Source organism: Falco biarmicus, unplaced genomic scaffold (assembly GCF_023638135.1).
Source record: "Falco biarmicus isolate bFalBia1 unplaced genomic scaffold, bFalBia1.pri scaffold_57, whole genome shotgun sequence".
NCBI classification, from domain to species: Eukaryota; Metazoa; Chordata; class Aves; order Falconiformes; family Falconidae; genus Falco; species Falco biarmicus.
The window spans coordinates 187,537-208,821 of NW_026611991.1; the positions used below are offsets into that span (position 1 = coordinate 187,537).

At 44.9% G+C, this 21,285-nt stretch overlaps 2 pseudogenes; both read right to left on the reverse strand.

The window, feature by feature from the left end:
• Positions 1–659: 659 nt before the first annotated feature.
• On the reverse strand, positions 660–1,694 carry LOC130143555 (NADH-ubiquinone oxidoreductase chain 2-like; annotated as a pseudogene).
• Positions 1,695–17,652: 15,958 nt separating this feature from the next.
• On the reverse strand, positions 17,653–18,687 carry LOC130143548 (NADH-ubiquinone oxidoreductase chain 2-like; annotated as a pseudogene).
• Positions 18,688–21,285: the final 2,598 nt, after the last annotated feature.

Below are 21,285 nucleotides of genomic sequence, written 5' to 3' on the forward strand. Positions count from 1 at the left end.
TATGTCTGGGGCTCCAGTTATAAGGGGGACTAGTCAGTTTCCAAACCCTTCGATTATAATGGCTATAACTGTGAAGAAGATTCTTACGAAGGCATGGGCGGTGATGATGACATTGTAGATTTGGTCGTCTCCTAGGAGAGTTCCTGGTTGGCCAAGTTCTGCTCGAATAAGGAGGCTGAGGGCGGTACTCGGCTATGCCTGCCCATGCTCCGAAGAGTAGGTATAGGGTGCCGATGTCATTGTGGTTTGTTGAAACTAGTCATCGGTTGATGAAGGTCACGGGTCAGGTGGCTGAGTGTTTAGGCGTTAGGCTGTAGTCCTTTTTACAGAGGTTGAATTCCTCTTCTTATCGACTCTGTGGTGAAGTTCATGTTGAGTTGCAAACTCATTGATGTACGCTGAGAGTGTGCCGGAGTCTGGTAGACAGAAGCTCGTTGGTTTGAGCGTCTAGCTGTTAATTAGAAGTTTATGGGATCGAGGCCCGTCTGTCTAGGCTTATCGTGGAGGCCCTAGCTGAATTAGAGTATCTGCGTTGCATTTAGATGGTGCAGGTTTAGTGTCCTGCGGGCCTTAGTGGTGTGGGCAGAAACTAAGAGGATTTAACTCTTAGTTAAGGCTTTGAAGGCCTTCGGTTTGGTAGGCAGGGGATCCTAAGTTTCTTAGGTAACGGTCAGGATTGCGGGAGAAGGGGGGAGAAGGAGGACTGACAGAGAAATTAAGGTAGCAATTGGTGTGCCTGTGGATTTGTTATTGTATCATTGTTTTATGAAGCTTGTAGTGTTTGGTGGGAGTGTGGAGCAATATGCAAGGCGTAGGTAGAAAAATAAACCTAGTAGGGAGAGTATTGAAATAATTATGGCTGCGGTTGATATCTCTTGCTTAGTTAGTTCCTGGATAATGAGTCATTTTGGTAAAAAGCCAGGGAGTGGGGGCAGGCCGGCTAGGGATAGTAGTGCTAGCGTCAAGGATGCGTTTAGCGATGGTATTTTTGTTCAGGAGGTTATTATTGTGGATAGTTTTGAGGAGTTGGTTGTGTTGAGGGCTAAGAAAATGGAGGCGGTTCTTAAGGAGTATGGGTAGAAGGTTATTAATGTTAGCTTGGGGTTGTATATGAGGATGATGGTTATTCAGCCTAGGTGGGCGATGGATGAGAAAGCTAGGACTTTTCGGATTTGTGTTTGGTTAAGTCCTGTTCGCCCTCCGATGGCTGCGGATGCAATGGCCACGGTTGTCAGTAGGAGTGGGTTCAGTGAGGGGGCAGTTAAGAAAAGAAGAGTGAGTGGGGGGAGTTTTATTCATGTAGAGACGAGTAGGGCAGTGGTTATAGGTGAGCCTTGTATGACCTCTGGACATCGGAAGTGAAAGGGTACTAGGCCTAGTTTTATTGCGACTGCTGTAGTTAGTAGTAGGGAGGCTGTTGGGTGGCTTAGTCGCGGAATGTCTCATTGTCCGGTGAACTGTGCGTTGATTGTGCTTGAGAAGAGGATTAATGCGGAGGCGGTTGCTTGGACGAGAAAGTATTTGATTGCAGCTTCCATAGCTCGAGGGTGGTGTGATTTTGAAAGGAAGGGGATAATGGCATGGGTGTTGATTTCTAGTCCAGGCCAGGCTAGCAGTCAGTGGTTGCTTGAAATTGTGATGGTTGTTCCTAGTAGAAGGCTTAAGGAGAACGTTAGTTTTGTGACGGGGCTCATTTAGTAGAGGAAGAGGTTAAACCATCATTTTCGGGGTATGGGCCCGATAGCTTTTGTTTAGCTGACCCTACTGGGAAGTAATGTAAGGGGAGTATGGAGCGCTTTGATCTCTTCTGTGCAGGTTCAATTCCTGTCTTCCTAAGGTTTTCAACGGAGACAATGGGATTCGGACATAGAGACGGTCTCCGGTTCACCTCAAACAGGAGAACTGAATGCAGTTGTTCGTGTTTTCCGAGAATGGAATGTACCACTCCACCTTGTTACTGATTCTGCTTATGTTGCAGGTATTGTTCCACGAGCTGAAGCTTCTGTGCTGCGGAGTGTTTCGCATTCACAACCCTTTACCCTCTTACAGGAACTTATTTTCCTTTTGGACTCTCGATCTGCGCCTTATTTTGTTATGCATATTAGGTCTCATACCTCGCTACCTGGTTTTCTTGCAGAAGGCAATCGACGAGCTGACCTATTGCCGTGACCAGTTCAAGTACTGCCAGACCGTATTGCACAAGCTAAGCGAAGGCACTCTTTTTTTCCATCGAAACGCTGGAGCTCTTAAGCGACAGTTTGGCCTTGCTGCTCAACAAGCATCAAGTATTATTGCTGTCTGTCCCGATTGTCAAAAACATTCTTTCCCATCAGTTGCTGCAGGAGTTAATCCTAGAGGATTACAAAGCCTACCGTTATGGCAAACAGATGTCACGCATGATTCTGAATTTGGTAGCCTTAAATATATCCACTCTTCCATTGATACATTTTCAGGTGCCTTGGTTGCCTCGTGTCACACAGGAGAAAAGGCACGAGCTGTTCGTAGACATTTAATGCGTGCTTTTGCTGCTTTAGGTATTCCCTTAAGCTGGACCGTTGTCGGTCTTTATCTTTACGTTTCAACAACTGTAAAAACCTCTTTTGCCCTATGGGGTAGAACTCACATTACCGGCATTGCTCATTCCCCCACCGGTCGATCTCTCATTGAAGGGTCTCATCGGTCTCTGAAACGTTTATGACAACAACAAAAAGGGGGAATGGGCATGGCTATTCCCGAGGAACGGTTACAGAAAGCGTTGTATGTTTTTAATTTTTTGAATTGTTCTTGAATAGATAACGACCCACCGATAGGTCGACGTTTCACTGCAGCTACCTCCGTCGAGGCACGGGTTAAAGGCCCGGTATCGGTCCGAGATGCAGAAACAGGTAAAATTATGGGACCATATCCTCTTGTTACACGGGGAAAAGGTTATGCTTGTGTCTCTACAGAAAAAGGACCTCGATGGATCCCAGCGAAGAATGTAAGACCTTTCCGTGAACCTTTACCGCAGGCAGCCGATACCGACACCGACGCTACAGAATGAAATAAAAACTGTGTGAGGATTACTGTTTTGCATTAATGTTAGATACCCAAAATCAGGACATAGGATATAGATTTCGCTTTTTACAGCGCCTAGAACGAGCACTATCACCCTGGATCAAGCCACTGAACAGAGGTAATACTCTCGGACCAAGCGGGGGAACGGGACGACTCATTGTCCATGGAACGATGATTCCATTGACACTGATAAGGGGAAGGGAGGATTCATAATGAGAGAACAACTAGGTATTACGAAGGAGAACAGGAACGATAAGCATGGTTATTTAGTGTTTAATAGGTGTCTGCACGCTTGTCGAGATATATAGTTAGGTAACTACAGGAGTGGTTTCTGCCCTGAGCCTGGTGGCGCGCACAGCTGCGGCTTGTGTCCTGGCTCAGAGATGTAAACAGGGGCTTCTCTGTTAGGGTAAAGTGTCTCTCTTTGCATCAAAAGGAGGGAATGAAGGGGATGACCCCAGAGGTATGTTCAGAGAAGGCATGCTATGTTTCGAACTTTTTGACGGAAACGGTTCTTGTTTGGTGTGCCCTTCCGCCTACGTATAACGTTAATCCAAAAGAAGGTGATGTTGTTTACACTTTGCATGTCGAGCATTGTCTTTCTGTAGATGCTAATGTAGTAGGAGGCTAGGATGGGAACGTGTCGCAGCGCTTCTTCTCTTATGCAGAGTAACAGCAGGGAAAGCATTAAAGAGTTCAATCACCTTGTTTGGTAGGCAGTTAAGCATGTGAGTCAAAATTGCCGCTGCTTTTTGTTGTTGGTTCAAGGACGTGGCTGTGAGGATTTTGATGGTATGTGCTGCGTGGATTTTAGGCGCCCCACTGCAGCAACATGTTATCAAAATCTGAGAAAATTTCAGCCTTTTCTGGCATCCATTCACTCGATTGGCAGTGTTGTTTGTTTGCTATTACCTTGGTTGCTGTCATGTTTGCAAGGGCCCTGCGGAACATGGCAAACCTGGTACTAGCTGTTCAAAAACAAAAAGGGGAAATTGTAGAATTGTACGGAACAAAGGCAGTGGGTTATTTTGACAGTGATAATATGTCTTAGTTGGTTTTTTATTTGTTCTGTTGCTTAGGCCTTGTTTTTCCTCGTTCGCTTTCAAAGGTTCTTTTGTGCAACAGGAAGGGGGAGGTGCAGGAGCGGGCTGGAAACTAGGACCACGCGTGGCAATCGGTCAGCTGAGGGGAGTGTGCTCGAGCTTGTCTAGACAACAATTAACAACATGATGGGGCATGGTTACAGAGCACAGGGGAGTGGGAGACGGATGGCGCCAAGGAAAGGTAACACCTTGCTGTTAAGTGCCGGTAGTTAACCACCAATCAGGGATTGCCTAGTATGCAAGGCTTAGCCTCAAGAAGCAATTGGTTTAAAACGCGCAGCTTCTGCAAGCGTATAAAACCTCGTGCTTCTGCACAACGCATTGACATTTGCTTGCATCAAGCTGCGTCCCGTCTCTTCATTGGCCGCAGTCAGGTTTACTAGGATCATCTTTAGGTTGGCCTTAGGGGTATCTCGGGCTTACGACAGCTTAGTTGTGTTTCGGTTTCCTAGTTATTCTGACAGGCTCTGGTCCGCTCTCTACGCCGTGTGACTGTTGGCTTGGGTTTCTGGTGTGACCGCGGCGGCTGGCACGAGATTTACCAACCCTGAAGGTTGCCGTGACTAAGTCAAGCTTGCGCTTCTTGCTTACTGTTAATTACTGCTGAGTGCCCGTGGGGGTGTGGCTGAGCAAGGCGTCTTGGGCTGCAGTTGGTAGCGTGTGCCTGATGCCTGCTCCTTCGGTCTTAGCAGGAGGCCTAGGGCATTTACACTGGGCCGCAGATACTTGCACGTCTAGGTCTAGCAGGAGCCAACCGTAAGGTTAGGGCTAAGTCTTTTGTCCTCGGCTTTCATATTGGACGCCATCTTGGCATCTTCAGTGCCACGCTTTGGATTGTAAGCTACGGGGACGTGGTTTCGTTGGTTTCGTTGGCTTCGTTGGCTGTTTGGGCGCCTATAGTCTTAGGGGCGTGTGTGTATGGGGGGTTTGGGTTAATATGATTTTAGTGCTGAGGTTTTGGGTAGGTGGTGTTTATGGGATATACAAGATGTTAAGGAGAAGGCTAGGTTTGAGCGGTAAAGGTGTTAGAGGTTCTCGTGGTTGAATTGTACAGCAATAGTTTGTCAAGCTGTAGGTCCCGGGGAGGTGCCGGGCGAGAACATACAGGTCGAATAACTTCCCATCCACCTTCACACAAACTGTTTAACGTTGATTTTCGTCTGATGTTAAAACCCAGAAGAAGCGAACAACCCTTACCGGCGCTTACTGTGTTTACAGATGGATCGGGCCAATCGCATAAATCTGTTCTTCTGTGGTGGGATGATCAACGGAGGCAATGGGATTCGGACATAGAGACGGTCTCCGGTTCACCTCAAACAGGAGAACTGAATGCAGTTGTTCGTGTTTTCCGAGAATGGAATGTACCACTCCACCTTGTTACTGATTCTGCTTATGTTGCAGGTATTGTTCCACGAGCTGAAGCTTCTGTGCTGCGGAGTGTTTCGCATTCACAACCCTTTACCCTCTTACAGGAACTTATTTTCCTTTTGGACTCTCGATCTGCGCCTTATTTTGTTATGCATATTAGGTCTCATACCTCGCTACCTGGTTTTCTTGCAGAAGGCAATCGACGAGCTGACCTATTGCCGTGACCAGTTCAAGTACTGCCAGACCGTATTGCACAAGCTAAGCGAAGGCACTCTTTTTTTCCATCGAAACGCTGGAGCTCTTAAGCGACAGTTTGGCCTTGCTGCTCAACAAGCATCAAGTATTATTGCTGTCTGTCCCGACTGTCAAAAACATTCTTTCCCATCAGTTGCTGCAGGAGTTAATCCTAGAGGATTACAAAGCCTACCGTTATGGCAAACAGATGTCACGCATGATTCTGAATTTGGTAGCCTTAAATATATCCACTCTTCCATTGATACATTTTCAGGTGCCTTGGTTGCCTCGTGTCACACAGGAGAAAAGGCACGAGCTGTTCGTAGACATTTAATGCGTGCTTTTGCTGCTTTAGGTATTCCCTTAAGCTGGACCGTTGTCGGTCTTTATCTTTACGTTTCAACAACTGTAAAAACCTCTTTTGCCCTATGGGGTAGAACTCACATTACCGGCATTGCTCATTTCCCCACCGGTCGATCTCTCATTGAAGGGTCTCATCGGTCTCTGAAACGTTTATGACAACAACAAAAAGGGGGAATGGGCATGGCTATTCCCGAGGAACGGTTACAGAAAGCGTTGTATGTTTTAAATTTTTTGAATTGTTCTTGAATAGATAACGACCCACCGATAGGTCGACGTTTCACTGCAGCTACCTCCGTCGAGGCACGGGTTAAAGGCCCGGTATCGGTCCGAGATGCAGAAACAGGTAAAATTATGGGACCATATCCTCTTGTTACACGGGGAAAAGGTTATGCTTGTGTCTCTACAGAAAAAGGACCTCGATGGATCCCAGCGAAGAATGTAAGACCTTTCCGTGAACCTTTACCGCAGGCAGCCGATACCGACACCGACGCTACAGAATGAAATAAAAACTGTGTGAGGATTACTGTTTTGCATTAATGTTAGATACCCAAAATCAGGACATAGGATATAGATTTCGCTTTTTACAGCGCCTAGAACGAGCACTATCACCCTGGATCAAGCCACTGAACAGAGGTAATACTCTCGGACCAAGCGGGGGAAAGGGACGACTCATTGTCCATGGAACGATGATTCCATTGACACTGATAAGGGGAAGGGAGGATTCATAATGAGAGAACAACTAGGTATTATGAAGGAGAACAGGAACTCGGGGAAGAAGGGGCAACAGAGCAGAGGTGATGAGGTGTTTGTCACATCCATAGGATGTCTTGGCATGCTTAATCGTACTTGCAGGAGACAAATTGTGTGGCCAGGTGGATGACACCCCTTGGTTATGAAACTCATCCATAGCATCCTTGAAAAGTCAGCATTAATTTTTTTGGTGCGGAGAAGGAAGGATTCTCTTGGTTATAGCTGGAGAGGCATAGAAGTGAGTCTTTTCAATGTTTCATGAGCACAATGCTCTCTTCTCAAAGCAGAGGAATGCTTGTGCTCTGCTGAAGAGCAGAAGTGCTTGTAGCTGACCGCTGGTGAGTCAGTGCCAATAGTGGCAGTAGGCAGTTACTTAGGGCACGAGACAGAAGCGGTGGCCTGTCCTACCTGGCCCTATATATTATAATATAAAATAATGTACATCCATACATATATAGATAGATATAAAAGATATAATTCTTTTTAGATCCACGGGACGGATTACGCAATAATCAAGGCTGACCACCAATTCCACCGACACCTCATTGGCAAGAAAGCAGCTAAACGGTAAGTGGAGTGCCTTTCTAGTCCTTCCCATGCTCACACTCTTCGTGTTTAGTAGATGGTATCAGGGGCTCTGTAGCTCACCCAGTGTGCTGTCTCCATCACATTTCCTCTGCTTTTCTGGAGTGGTGGTGGTACAAGGAGAGAAATGGGCCGTCAGGCCTTGCGATGGCTTGAACGGGTGAAAGTACCTTGGGAGCCTGAACAGTAGTGGAATTACTTTGATGTGTCCTGGAGGAATTTTTTTTTTTTTTTTTTTCCACACGTTGCTCTGTGCGAATGACATTTTAGCAGCCAGTTGTGGGTGGTGGAAATGTGCTTGGTGAGCTTCTCCCTGTAGAGGAATGAAGGCGGTGGGTTGATTAGCATTGATAACACGCAGCTGTGGCCTTGCCTCAGAGGCAGTGGGTTGATTGACATGGGCGATGTGCAGGTGTAGCTGGTTCCCGCTAAGGGGTTAAATAGCCCTGTGGCTTGTGGGAGAGGGTGTCAGCTGGAGGAGGAGCAGTGTGGTCTGGCCTCTGGAGGAAGGTGCTACAGCACCGGCAGTAGAATATGGCCAACGCTAAAGCCTTGTTGCGGTCTGCTAGTTTGATAGCACTGCAAGGTGTCCCCAGCCAAGAGTTTGGGGTAGAAAGGAACGATTATCCTCTGCTCTAAATGTGATACTGTTTGGGGAATGTGAGAAACTATGGACTAGGGTATTGTTTATTAAGATTTATGTTAAGCCCAATGTAAAGGTCAGACAGTGTGAGAAACTATGGACTAGGGTATTGTTTATAAAGATTTATGTTAGGCCCAATGTAAAGGTCAGACAGCAAAAGATATAAACAGCCACAAGATACCGCTTGTGCAAGATAAGATAACCACCAGATGTCCAGGAACCGACAGAAACAGGACAAACTACCCCATATAAGGACATATGAGTGAGGGGTCAACTATGGGACAAAGGAGGAAGACTTCTTACTTCGGCCTCAACGACCACCAGAAGGCAGAAAACGACCCCCTAACAACAACTGAAGCATGCGCAGAGTACCTCCACTACCTCATGAACACGGGAGTAAAGATGTATAAAAAGGGACTGTTTGAAGTGCTCAGGACGGCAGTGGGCGGAGCGCAGACTCCCCTGTCGTCCAGCGCTGTTTTTGCTCATATTCTACTTGCTATAATTAATAAAATTTTAATTGGATTATGATCCGTTGTGGTCTCAATTTATAACAATTTCTGGTGCCGTGACTCGGATAAGGAACGGTGGGCTTTGGTCCTCCGGGGAGGCGCCCCGCGACATTTCGCGGCCCCGCGACCAACAGCTTACTCCAACCTTACCGACGAACCTAAATTCTAGAATAATGAGCAAAGGAGAAACCGGTAAAATCCCATAAAAATTCTGTGCACGGGAGTCCGGACGAAGACGCAGGACGCGTAAGTATATTGCGAATTTGTTTGCGGGTTTGCCGTTCGGGCGGGATTGGGTTTCCTGGGATATAACGAGTGAGAGGTTCGATATACTGAACCAAGCGAGTGCGGACTCTTAAGTACTGCGTTTCCCATCTCCCGCGAGGGACTGGGCCAGGAACAAGGGGAGCGAGTGAGTGTATGTTTGTGGATATTCCAGAAGATGGGGGCGAAGGGCAGCAAGCCTTCGACTCCCATGGGAAGGGTACCCACTGTACCTAAGAACACCCCTCTGGCATATATCTTAGACAATTGGAGATATTTCCTTGGAACCCTAGGGAAAGATAAGCAGAAGATGATAGAATATTGTACTAAGATATGGGGAGGGAAGAAGATTTCTAAAAATGTCTTTTGGCCAGTCTATGGGTCAGAAGAAGATTGGGTAAGACAGCAATTAAACCTCTGGGTTAATAATAAAAAACCCCTTAACCCGGAGGAGAGTCGATATGCGGAAGTGTGGCTAGAAAGACCGGGAGCTAGACTTTACCCACTGAATGAAATGAAAACTAAACAAAAGAAAAAGCAGGAAGAGTTGGACGAAACCCTTCTAACCCCCCCTCCTTACATTCCTCCTCCTGCTCCCGCAGAGGTCCCCAGAGCGCCCACTCCCCCACCAGAGTCGGAACAAGGGTCTCCCCCTCTTCCTAGACGCATAACTAGAAGTCAGAAAGGGGCAGCTCAAATGTACCCCCTAAGGGAAATACCCATGGGGGGACCTCAACCTGTGATCGGATATATTTCCGTACCCCTAAACTCGGCTGACCTACGAGATTTTAAAAGAACCGAGATGGGAAACTTAATTGAAGACCCACTCGGAGTGGCAGAAAGATTAAATCCATTTTTGGGACCAAACCTTTATACTTGGGATGAGATGCAATCTATCCTTGGTCAATTATTTACTACCGAGGAAAGAGATATGATTAGACGAGCAGGAATGAGACTGTGGGATGCTCAGCATGCCCAGGGACCCCAAGCAGATATTAAATGGCCACTCCAAAGACCTCATTGGGATAATCAGGATCCAGTGCATAGAACTCATATGCAGGACCTGAGAACTATAGTAATCCAGGGGATTGGGGAAGCAGTACCCCGTGGCCAGAATATCAATAAAGCATTTAATGAAATGCAAAAGAAAGATGAAAGCCCTACTGAGTGGCTGGAACGACTGAGGAAAGCCCTTCAGCTGTACTCTGGGGTAAATCCAGACGACCCTTTAGGGCAAGCGCTCCTCAAAACTCAGTTTGTGGCAAAATCATGGGAAGATATCAGAAAGAAGATTGAAAAGTTAGAAGACTGGCAGAATAGAGGCTTGGATGAATTATTGAGGGAAGCTCAGAAAGTCTACGTAAGGCGGGAAGAAGAGAGCAGCAAGCGACAAGTAAAAATGATGGTAGCAGCAGTCAGAGAGGATCGCAAAGGGCAAACTGGTGAACACAGATCTGCTGGAACGAAACAAGGGAACGTAGTAGTGAAGAAGGAACAGAGATGTTGTTTTTACTGTGGAAAAAGGGGACATATAAAACAGAATTGCAGAGAAAGGATCAGGGATGAGGAAATATTGAAAACGGATTAGGAGAGTCAGGGGCTCTATATCTTAGGGGACCGGAGTCATCATGAGCCCTTGATAAAATTAAAAATAGGTCCCCATAAACAAGAGTTCACCTTTTTAGTAGACACTGGGGCTGAGAAATCAACTATTAAGCAAATACCTGAGGGATGTAAAGTTTCCCCTGAAAAAGTACAAGTAATTGGGGCAAAAGGAGAACCCTTTAAAGTAAGCAAAATCAAAAATGTGGTATTCGAAACTGAAAATAAATTTGGAATGGGTGAACTCTTGCTCGTCCCTGAAGCAGAATTTAATCTGTTAGGACGAGATTTAATTGTTGAATTGCAATTAGAAATTAAAGTGAAAAATCAAGAGCTAACAGTGTCTGCTTATCCTTTGACCGTGGATGATCAAAAACAAATTAACCCCGGTGTCTGGTACTCTCCGGACACAATTAGTAGACTGGAAATCCCACCGATTAAAATCCAAATTTCCGAACCCCACATACCTGTGAGGGTAAGGCAATATCCCATATCCCTAGAAGGACGGAGGGGATTAAAACCAGAAATCGATCGATTGTTAGCACAAGGAATTCTTAGAGCCTTGTATGTCACCCTTTAACACCCCCATTCTGCCTGTGAAGAAACCAAATGGGAAATATCGGCTCGTACATGATCTAAGGGAAATAAACAAAAGAACTATCGCCCGGTTCCCTGTAGTAGCAAATCCATACACACTGCTAAGCAAGCTAGGACCCCATAACTCCTGGTATAGTGTGGCTGATTTAAAGGATGCCTTTTGGGCCTGTCCACTGGCAGAAGAATGCCGTGATTATTTTGCCTTTGAATGGGAAGACATAGAGACAGGCCGTAAACAGCAATTGAGATGGACCGTGCTCCCCCAAGGGTTCACTGAGTCCCCTAATCTGTTTGGACAGGCCCTGGAAGAGCTCTTAAAAGAATACCAGGTACAAACGGGAAACGTGCTGTTACAGTATGTAGATGATCTGCTCATAGCAGGGAATAATAAGGAGGATGTAAGAAAAGAAAGCATTCGGCTCCTAAACTTTCTTGCACAAAAGGGACTACGGGTATCACAAGAAAAGTTACAATTTGTGGAGGAAAAAGTGAAATATTTGGGGCATTATTTGTTTAACGGCAAGAAGATATTGGATCCAGAGCGCATTAAAGGAATTCTGGAATTACCTATGCCTGTCACTAAGAGGCAAATTCGGCAGGCATTAGGGCCATTTGGGTATTGTAGGCAACGGATAGAGAACTACAGCTTTAAAGTTAAATTCTTATATGAACAACTGTCTAAAGACAAAATGCCCAAGTGGACCCCTCAGGATCAAGAGCAGTTTGCCAGTCTCAAAAGGGAGCTAAGCCAAGCACCGGTTTTAAGCCTCCCAGATTTAAAGCGGCCATTCCATTTATTTGTTAACATATATGAAGGAACGGCATTCGGAGTATTAACTCAGGAATGGGCCGGACAAAAGAAACCGGTGGCATACTTATCAAAGCTGTTGGACCCTGTGAGCAGGGGTTGGCCGAGTTGTTTACAAATCATTGTTGCTGCTGCCTTATTACTTGAGGAAACGAATCGCATTACCTTTAATGGAGAAGTTGTCTTATATGCGCCTCATAATATCAGGGGAGTGTTACAACAAAAAGCAGAAAAATGGCTTACAGATAGCCGATTATTAAAGTATGAGGGAATACTTATAGAATCCCCTAAACTATCTTTGAAAACTATTGGAGCAGTTAACCCCGCTGAATTTTTGTACCCAGGAGAAGGTAATGAACTATTGCACAATTGTTTTCAAACAATTGAACAGCAGACACGCATTAGGCCAGACTTAGAAGAAGAAGAACTACAATGTGGAGAAGTATTATTTACAGATGGGTCATCACGAATAGTGGAAGGTAAACGATTGTCCGGATATGCCATCGTTAAGTTGGAAAAAAGAGAATTTAAGACAATAGAATCAGGCCCCCTGAGTGCCAGCTGGTCGGCTCAAGCCTGTGAGCTGTATGCATTGTGGAAAGCATTAGTGTCACTGAAGGGAAAGGATGGAACTATATATACAGACTCACGCTATGCGTTCGGAGTAGTGCACACTTTTGGGAAAATATGGGGAGACAGAGGATTCGTTAACTCACAGGGAAAAGAACTGATACGCCCGGAATTAATTCGGCGAGTTCTGGAGGCATTAAAAATGCCGAATAAAATAGCAGTTGTACATATAAAGGGACACCAGCGAGGTACGAGTTACCAAGTTAGGGGAAATAATGCAGCTGATACAGAAGCAAAACGAGTGGCAGGCAATTATAGTACGATTTTAACTATACAACAAATACCTGTTAGTAAAAATTTGAGGTTTGAGTCTGCAGAAAAGGAAAAACGAGAACAAATGGGAGCTAAGGAACAGGATGGTAAGTACATATTGCCAGATGGGAGAGAAGTTTTGCCGAAGGGCATAGCACTTGAAATATTTTCAAAAATACATAGTAAAACACACTGGGGAACCCAGGCGTTAGTTGATCATTTCAATCAACAGTTTGCCTGTATAGGCGTATATAACATAGCAAAGACAGTCACGGCAGCCTGCGAGACCTGTCAAAAGGTTAATCGAAACAACATGAGACAAAAGCCTCTTGGAGGACGTTCCCCAGCATACAGACCTTTCTCACACATACAAGTGGATTTTACTGAGCTACCCAGGGTAGGGCGTTACAAATATTTATTAGTAATGGTGGATCATTTAACACATTATGTTGAGGCTTTTCCTACCTCCAAGGCAACTGCTAACCAAGTTACTAAAGTGTTACTTGAACACATTATACCTCGATATGGAGTACCTGAAGTAATCGACTCGGACAGAGGAACACACTTTGTGTCAAAAATTGTTAGAGATCTAACAGAAAGCTTGGGTATTAAGTGGGAATACCATACGCCATGGCATCCACAAAGTTGGGGAAAAGTTGAAAGGATGAATGGAGAAATCAAAACTATTTTGACTAAATTAAGGATAGAAACCAAATTATCATGGATTAAGTGCCTACCCATGGCGCTATTCATTCTCAGAACCAGACCCCGAGCAGATGTAGGAATATCAGCGTTTGAAATGGTGTATGGAATGTCCTATAGAATTGAAAGTCCACAAACAAATGTTTTAATTCGAGACCGTGTGATTAATGAATACGTTTCACGATTAGCAGAACATCGTAACAAGCTTTGGGAACATGGACTGATTGTACAACGACCACCGTTGGACTTAAACATTCATACTCTTAAACCTGGGGACTGGGTATTGGTTAAAACGTGGAAAGAAGAAACCCTAAAACCCAATTGGGAGGGACCTTATCTTGTTCTGCTTACAACAGAAACGGCTGTCCGGACTGCTGAGCGTGGATGGACTCATGCTAGTCGCATTAAAGGCCCAGTGACGAGACCCCACTGGAAAGTAATCAGTACTCCAGGTGACACCAAGATAACCCTGAAAAGATAACGTAATGATAGAGACTTTATTTGATTATTTTGCCGCATTACCTTTTGGTATAAAGTGTGTATTGTTGTTTATATTTGCTATAATTATTTCTTTTTTTATCTATTATATATGGAAGCGTACAAAGTGTGTTGAAGGAAATTGCTAAACTTATGCAACCACACAATATCAAGTATAAGAAGATATGCTGATGCAAATAATGTATGCACTCTAGATATATGAATTAGATGTAATAATTTGAACTGCAATTGTTATCCATTTGCTTGTTTCAGGTGTAAGGTATGCCAGAATAAATGGTGGACACACTGTGAATATGGATACCCTCCAATAGGAGTTTGCACACAGTGTTGGAAAATTCAAAGAACTCTTACGGAGTGGAAATTAAAACAATTAGAGTCTAAACAAGAAATTATTCGAGAATCCCATGAGTGGTGGGAAATTTTTGCCAAAGGAATAAACCCTCAATATTATTGTTACCACTCCACCGAACCAGTCCCCTTTGTAGCTGAAATCTTGGCTATAAAGTGCAGGAGGGAAGTACTAACCGTGTCTTGCTCGGCCCCATTAATTAAAGCTGCGAAGTAGGAAGCCTATGTAAACAGGCAAAAAGCCCGCAACAGCTATTCTCCTGAAGAATTCCCTTGCTGCCGAGAAGATGGTACACCCCGTGGCTCGAAGCAACCGAGTCGACGGGCGAGGCAGAGGAGAAACAAACCGTGGAGAAAAGAGCCAGAAAAATGGGATGCAAAAGCAGCCATGGCCGAACTTCCCCAGGACTGGTAAGAATATACTTAAATTAACAAAATTAACAAACACCCTTTTTCCTGGTATACCATTAATTGTGCTATTGATAATAACCCAAGCAAAAGGGGGAAACCCACATGAACCATTTAAGTGGGAACTAATATCTTGGGAAGGAACGAAAACAATAGCCACTTTTAGCAACCCAGGGCCACCTGAATGTGTAGTGAAACTTTGTAATTTAGTACCAATACCTTGTGAAAAAGGACCTCCATTTTATTTATGCCCGGCCTCTGGACAGCCTTACTGTAATTATCCCGGACACTATTATTGCGGTTATTGGGGATGTGAGACAATAGCCTCGGGCTGGACAGTAAAGGCTCCTGATAAATATATAAAAGCAACCTGGACTCCTAACGGATGTGTACCTGAACAAACGGGTGTAGATCTTACAGGTCTGCGCGACGTGGATTATGTAGCTCCACGTAACAAAAAAGTCTGTACCCACATCAAATTTCAAGTATTGCATCCCCTAGAAGACGAACATGTTAGTAGGACGAACATGGGGAATACGTGTCTATGCAGGAATTCCTAAGGATTGGGGAGGGCACTTTCTCATAAGAAAAATTAAAATACCATATGATTCACTCCCTGTTGGGCCGAATAAAGTATTGAATTCACCCACTTTCCCTAAGAAAAAGATTGTCCCCACAAGTGTTACAACCACTCGTCCAAACTCCCTATCAGTAACAGATAAAACAACTAATGACACGGTGACTGAGTTCTCTTTAGTTAGGGATTCAGGAGTGTCAGAGTCTAAAGACCCCTTATGGGATTTAATGCAAGCCTCTTATCATACCCTTAATGAAAGCAAACCAAATTTAACTAAGGAGTGCTGGTTATGTTACAATGTTAGACCCCCATATTTTGAGGCAATCGGAATACCAGATAGGATTCAATGGTCTAGTGGTTCAAACCCACAAGAATGCCCATGGGATGACCAGAGGAACCATACGCAAGGAATTACTATTCAATTGCTAACAGGTCAAGGAAAATGTATAGGTACAGTGCCCGAACAATATCAGCCCTTGTGTAATCAAACAATCACTAAAGCTAACATAAAGAAACACAAGAATCAAAATGACAAATGGGCTATCCCGACACCAGGAGCTAAATGGGTTTGTTCAGACTTCGGAGTAACGCCTTGCCTATCCCTAAACGTGTTTAATCAATCTCAGTTTTGCGTACAGGTGATTATTGTTCCTCGTCTGATCTATCACACCTCTGAGGAGGTGTTACGCCACTTTGAAGGAGACCTGAATAGGCAAAAACGAGAGCCAATTACAGTGGTAACCCTAGCTACACTGCTGATAGCGGGCGGAGTTGGAGCAGGTACAGGCATAGCCTCCCTAGTAAAAGGTCAGGAATTACAAAGTTTGCAGATGGCTGTAAATGAGGATTTAACAAGAATAGAACAATCTATTGAAAATTTAGCCACTTCAGTGAAGTCTTTATCAGAAGTAGTGCTGCAAAATAGAAGAGGATTAGATCTATTGTTCTTAAAAGAAGGAGGGTTATGTGTAGCTCTCAAAGAGGAACGTTGTTCTTTTGCTGACCATACGGGAGTAGTCCTGGATGCCATGTCTGAACTCCGGAAAAGGTTGGAACAACGTAAAAAGAGTCTTGAGGCGGGCAGGTCATGGTATGAAAACTGGTTTAATATCTCACCTTGGCTAACCACTTTGTTGTCTGCTTTAGCAGGACCACTTATTATGTTGATTCTAGGACTGATATTTGGGCCTTGTATATTACGCTATATTTTACATTTTATTAAAGAACGGTTTGACATAGCTCAATTGCTTATTTTAACTACGAGGGCTGGGGCAAAGTATAAGAGTGTATCGATTAATGAGGATGAAGATTGTTGCGAATGCATTATGCCACGTGAGAACTATGCCTATTGTAATTGTGAGGTATTACCTTGTGAGTGTTATGATAAATGTTGGGATTGTGGAAAAAGGTTTGTTCGCAGTGCCGAGAATGAAAGTAGCGTCTAATAAACAATAATAGGATAAAAAGAAAAAGGGGGGATTGTGAGAAACTATGGGCTAGGGTATTGTTTATTAAGATTTATGTTAAGCCCAATGTAAAGGTCAGACAGTGTGAGAAACTATGGACTAGGGTATTGTAGGGTATATGGTTCATCCTGTTCCGACTCCAGCTTCTACTGTGGAGGACGCTAGGAGCAGTAGGAAGGACGGAGGAAGTAGTTCAGAAACCGATGTTGTTTATGCGGGGGAATGCTATGTCTGGGGCTCCAGTTATAAGGGGGACTAGTCAGTTTCCAAACCCTTCGATTATAATGGCTATAACTGTGAAGAAGATTCTTACGAAGGCATGGGCGGTGATGATGACATTGTAGATTTGGTCGTCTCCTAGGAGAGTTCCTGGTTGGCCAAGTTCTGCTCGAATAAGGAGGCTGAGGGCGGTACTCGGCTATGCCTGCCCATGCTCCGAAGAGTAGGTATAGGGTGCCGATGTCATTGTGGTTTGTTGAAACTAGTCATCGGTTGATGAAGGTCACGGGTCAGGTGGCTGAGTGTTTAGGCGTTAGGCTGTAGTCCTTTTTACAGAGGTTGAATTCCTCTTCTTATCGACTCTGTGGTGAAGTTCATGTTGAGTTGCAAACTCATTGATGTACGCTGAGAGTGTGCCGGAGTCTGGTAGACAGAAGCTCGTTGGTTTGAGCGTCTAGCTGTTAATTAGAAGTTTATGGGATCGAGGCCCGTCTGTCTAGGCTTATCGTGGAGGCCCTAGCTGAATTAGAGTATCTGCGTTGCATTTAGATGGTGCAGGTTTAGTGTCCTGCGGGCCTTAGTGGTGTGGGCAGAAACTAAGAGGATTTAACTCTTAGTTAAGGCTTTGAAGGCCTTCGGTTTGGTAGGCAGGGGATCCTAAGTTTCTTAGGTAACGGTCAGGATTGCGGGAGAAGGGGGGAGAAGGAGGACTGACAGAGAAATTAAGGTAGCAATTGGTGTGCCTGTGGATTTGTTATTGTATCATTGTTTTATGAAGCTTGTAGTGTTTGGTGGGAGTGTGGAGCAATATGCAAGGCGTAGGTAGAAAAATAAACCTTGTAGGGAGAGTATTGAAATAATTATGGCTGCGGTTGATATCTCTTGCTTAGTTAGTTCCTGGATAATGAGTCATTTTGGTAAAAAGCCAGGGAGTGGGGGCAGGCCGGCTAGGGATAGTAGTGCTAGCGTCAAGGATGCGTTTAGCGATGGTATTTTTGTTCAGGAGGTTATTATTGTGGATAGTTTTGAGGAGTTGGTTGTGTTGAGGGCTAAGAAAATGGAGGCGGTTCTTAAGGAGTATGGGTAGAAGGTTATTAATGTTAGCTTGGGGTTGTATATGAGGATGATGGTTATTCAGCCTAGGTGGGCGATGGATGAGAAAGCTAGGACTTTTCGGATTTGTGTTTGGTTAAGTCCTGTTCGCCCTCCGATGGCTGCGGATGCAATGGCCACGGTTGTCAGTAGGAGTGGGTTCAGTGAGGGGGCAGTTAAGAAAAGAAGAGTGAGTGGGGGGAGTTTTATTCATGTAGAGACGAGTAGGGCAGTGGTTATAGGTGAGCCTTGTATGACCTCTGGACATCAGAAGTGAAAGGGTACTAGGCCTAGTTTTATTGCGACTGCTGTAGTTAGTAGTAGGGAGGCTGTTGGGTGGCTTAGTCGCGGAATGTCTCATTGTCCGGTGAACTGTGCGTTGATTGTGCTTGAGAAGAGGATTAATGCGGAGGCGGTTGCTTGGACGAGAAAGTATTTGATTGCAGCTTCCATAGCTCGAGGGTGGTGTGATTTTGAAAGGAAGGGGATAATGGCAAGGGTGTTGATTTCTAGTCCAGGCCAGGCTAGCAGTCAGTGGTTGCTTGAAATTGTGATGGTTGTTCCTAGTAGAAGGCTTAAGGAGAACGTTAGTTTTGTGACGGGGCTCATTTAGTAGAGGAAGAGGTTAAACCATCATTTTCGGGGTATGGGCCCGATAGCTTTTGTTTAGCTGACCCTACTGGGAAGTAATATAAGGGGAGTATGGAGCGCTTTGATCTCTTCTGTGCAGGTTCAATTCCTGTCTTCCTAAGGTTTTCAACGGAGACAATGGGATTCGGACATAGAGACGGTCTCCGGTTCACCTCAAACAGGAGAACTGAATGCAGTTGTTCGTGTTTTCCGAGAATGGAATGTACCACTCCACCTTGTTACTGATTCTGCTTATGTTGCAGGTATTGTTCCACGAGCTGAAGCTTCTGTGCTGCGGAGTGTTTCGCATTCACAACTCTTTACCCTGTTACAGGAACTTATTTTCCTTTTGGACTCTCGATCTGCGCCTTATTTTGTTATGCATATTAGGTCTCATACCTCGCTACCTGGTTTTCTTGCAGAAGGCAATCGACGAGCTGACCTATTGCCGTGACCAGTTCAAGTACTGCCAGACCGTATTGCACAAGCTAAGCGAAGGCACTCTTTTTTTCCATCGAAACGCTGGAGCTCTTAAGCGACAGTTTGGCCTTGCTGCTCAACAAGCATCAAGTATTATTGCTGTCTGTCCCGACTGTCAAAAACATTCTTTCCCATCAGTTGCTGCAGGAGTTAATCCTAGAGGATTACAAAGCCTACCGTTATGGCAAACAGATGTCACGCATGATTCTGAATTTGGTAGCCTTAAATATATCCACTCTTCCATTGATACATTTTCAGGTGCCTTGGTTGCCTCGTGTCACACAGGAGAAAAGGCACGAGCTGTTCGTAGACATTTAATGCGTGCTTTTGCTGCTTTAGGTATTCCCTTAAGCTGGACCGTTGTCGGTCTTTATCTTTACGTTTCAACAACTGTAAAAACCTCTTTTGCCCTATGGGGTAGAACTCACATTACCGGCATTGCTCATTCCCCCACCGGTCGATCTCTCATTGAAGGGTCTCATCGGTCTCTGAAACGTTTATGACAACAACAAAAAGGGGGAATGGGCATGGCTATTCCCGAGGAACGGTTACAGAAAGCGTTGTATGTTTTTAATTTTTTGAATTGTTCTTGAATAGATAACGACCCACCGATAGGTCGACGTTTCACTGCAGCTACCTCCGTCGAGGCACGGGTTAAAGGCCCGGTATCGGTCCGAGATGCAGAAACAGGTAAAATTATGGGACCATATCCTCTTGTTACACGGGGAAAAGGTTATGCTTGTGTCTCTACAGAAAAAGGACCTAGATGGATCCCAGCGAAGAATGTAAGACCTTTCCGTGAACCTTTACCGCAGGCAGCCGATACCGACACCGACGCTACAGAATGAAATAAAAACTGTGTGAGGATTACTGTTTTGCGTTAATGTTAGATACCCAAAATCAGGACATAGGATATAGATTTCGCTTTTTACAGCGCCTAGAACGAGCACTATCACCCTGGATCAAGCCACTGAACAGAGGTAATACTCTCGGTCCCAGCGGGGGAACGGGACGACTCATTGTCCATGGAACGATGATTCCATTGACACTGATAAGGGGAAGGGAGGATTCATAATGAGAGAACAACTAGGTATTACGAAGGAGAACAGGAACGATAAACATGGTTATTTAGTGTTTAATAGGTGTCTGCACGCTTGTCGAGATATCTAGTTAGGTAACTACAGGAGTGGTTTCTGCCCTGAGCCTGGTGGCGCGCACAGCTGCGGCTTGTGTCCTGGCTCAGAGATGTAAACAGGGGCTTCTCTGTTAGGGTAAAGTGTCTCTCTTTGCATCAAAAGGAGGGAATGAAGGGGATGACCCCAGAGGTATGTTCAGAGAAGGCATGCTATGTTTCGAACTTTTTGACGGAAACGGTTCTTGTTTGGTGTGCCCTTCCGCCTACGTATAACGTTAATCCAAAAGAAGGTGATGTTGTTTACACTTTGCATGTCGAGCATTGTCTTTCTGTAGATGCTAATGTAGTAGGAGGCTAGGATGGGAACGTGTCGCAGCGCTTCTTCTCTTATGCAGAGTAACAGCAGGGAAAGCATTAAAGAGTTCAATCACCTTGTTTGGTAGGCAGTTAAGCATGTGAGTCAAAATTGCCGCTGCTTTTTGTTGTTGGTTCAAGGACGTGGCTGTGAGGATTTTGATGGTATGTGCTGCGTGGATTTTAGGCGCCCCACTGCAGCAACATGTTATCAAAATCTGAGAAAATTTCAGCCTTTTCTGGCATCCATTCACTCGATTGGCAGTGTTGTTTGTTTGCTATTACCTTGGTTGCTGTCATGTTTGCAAGGGCCCTGCGGAACATGGCAAACCTGGTACTAGCTGTTCAAAAACAAAAAGGGGAAATTGTAGAATTGTACGGAACAAAGGCAGTGGGTTATTTTGACAGTGATAATATGTCCTGGTTGGTTTTTTATTTGTTCTGTTGCTTAGGCCTTGTTTTTCCTCGTTCGCTTTCAAAGGTTCTTTTGTGCAACAGGAAGGGGGAGGTGCAGGAGCGGGCTGGAAACTAGGACCACGCGTGGCAATCGGTCAGCTGAGGGGAGTGTGCTCGAGCTTGTCTAGACAACAATTAACAACATGATGGGG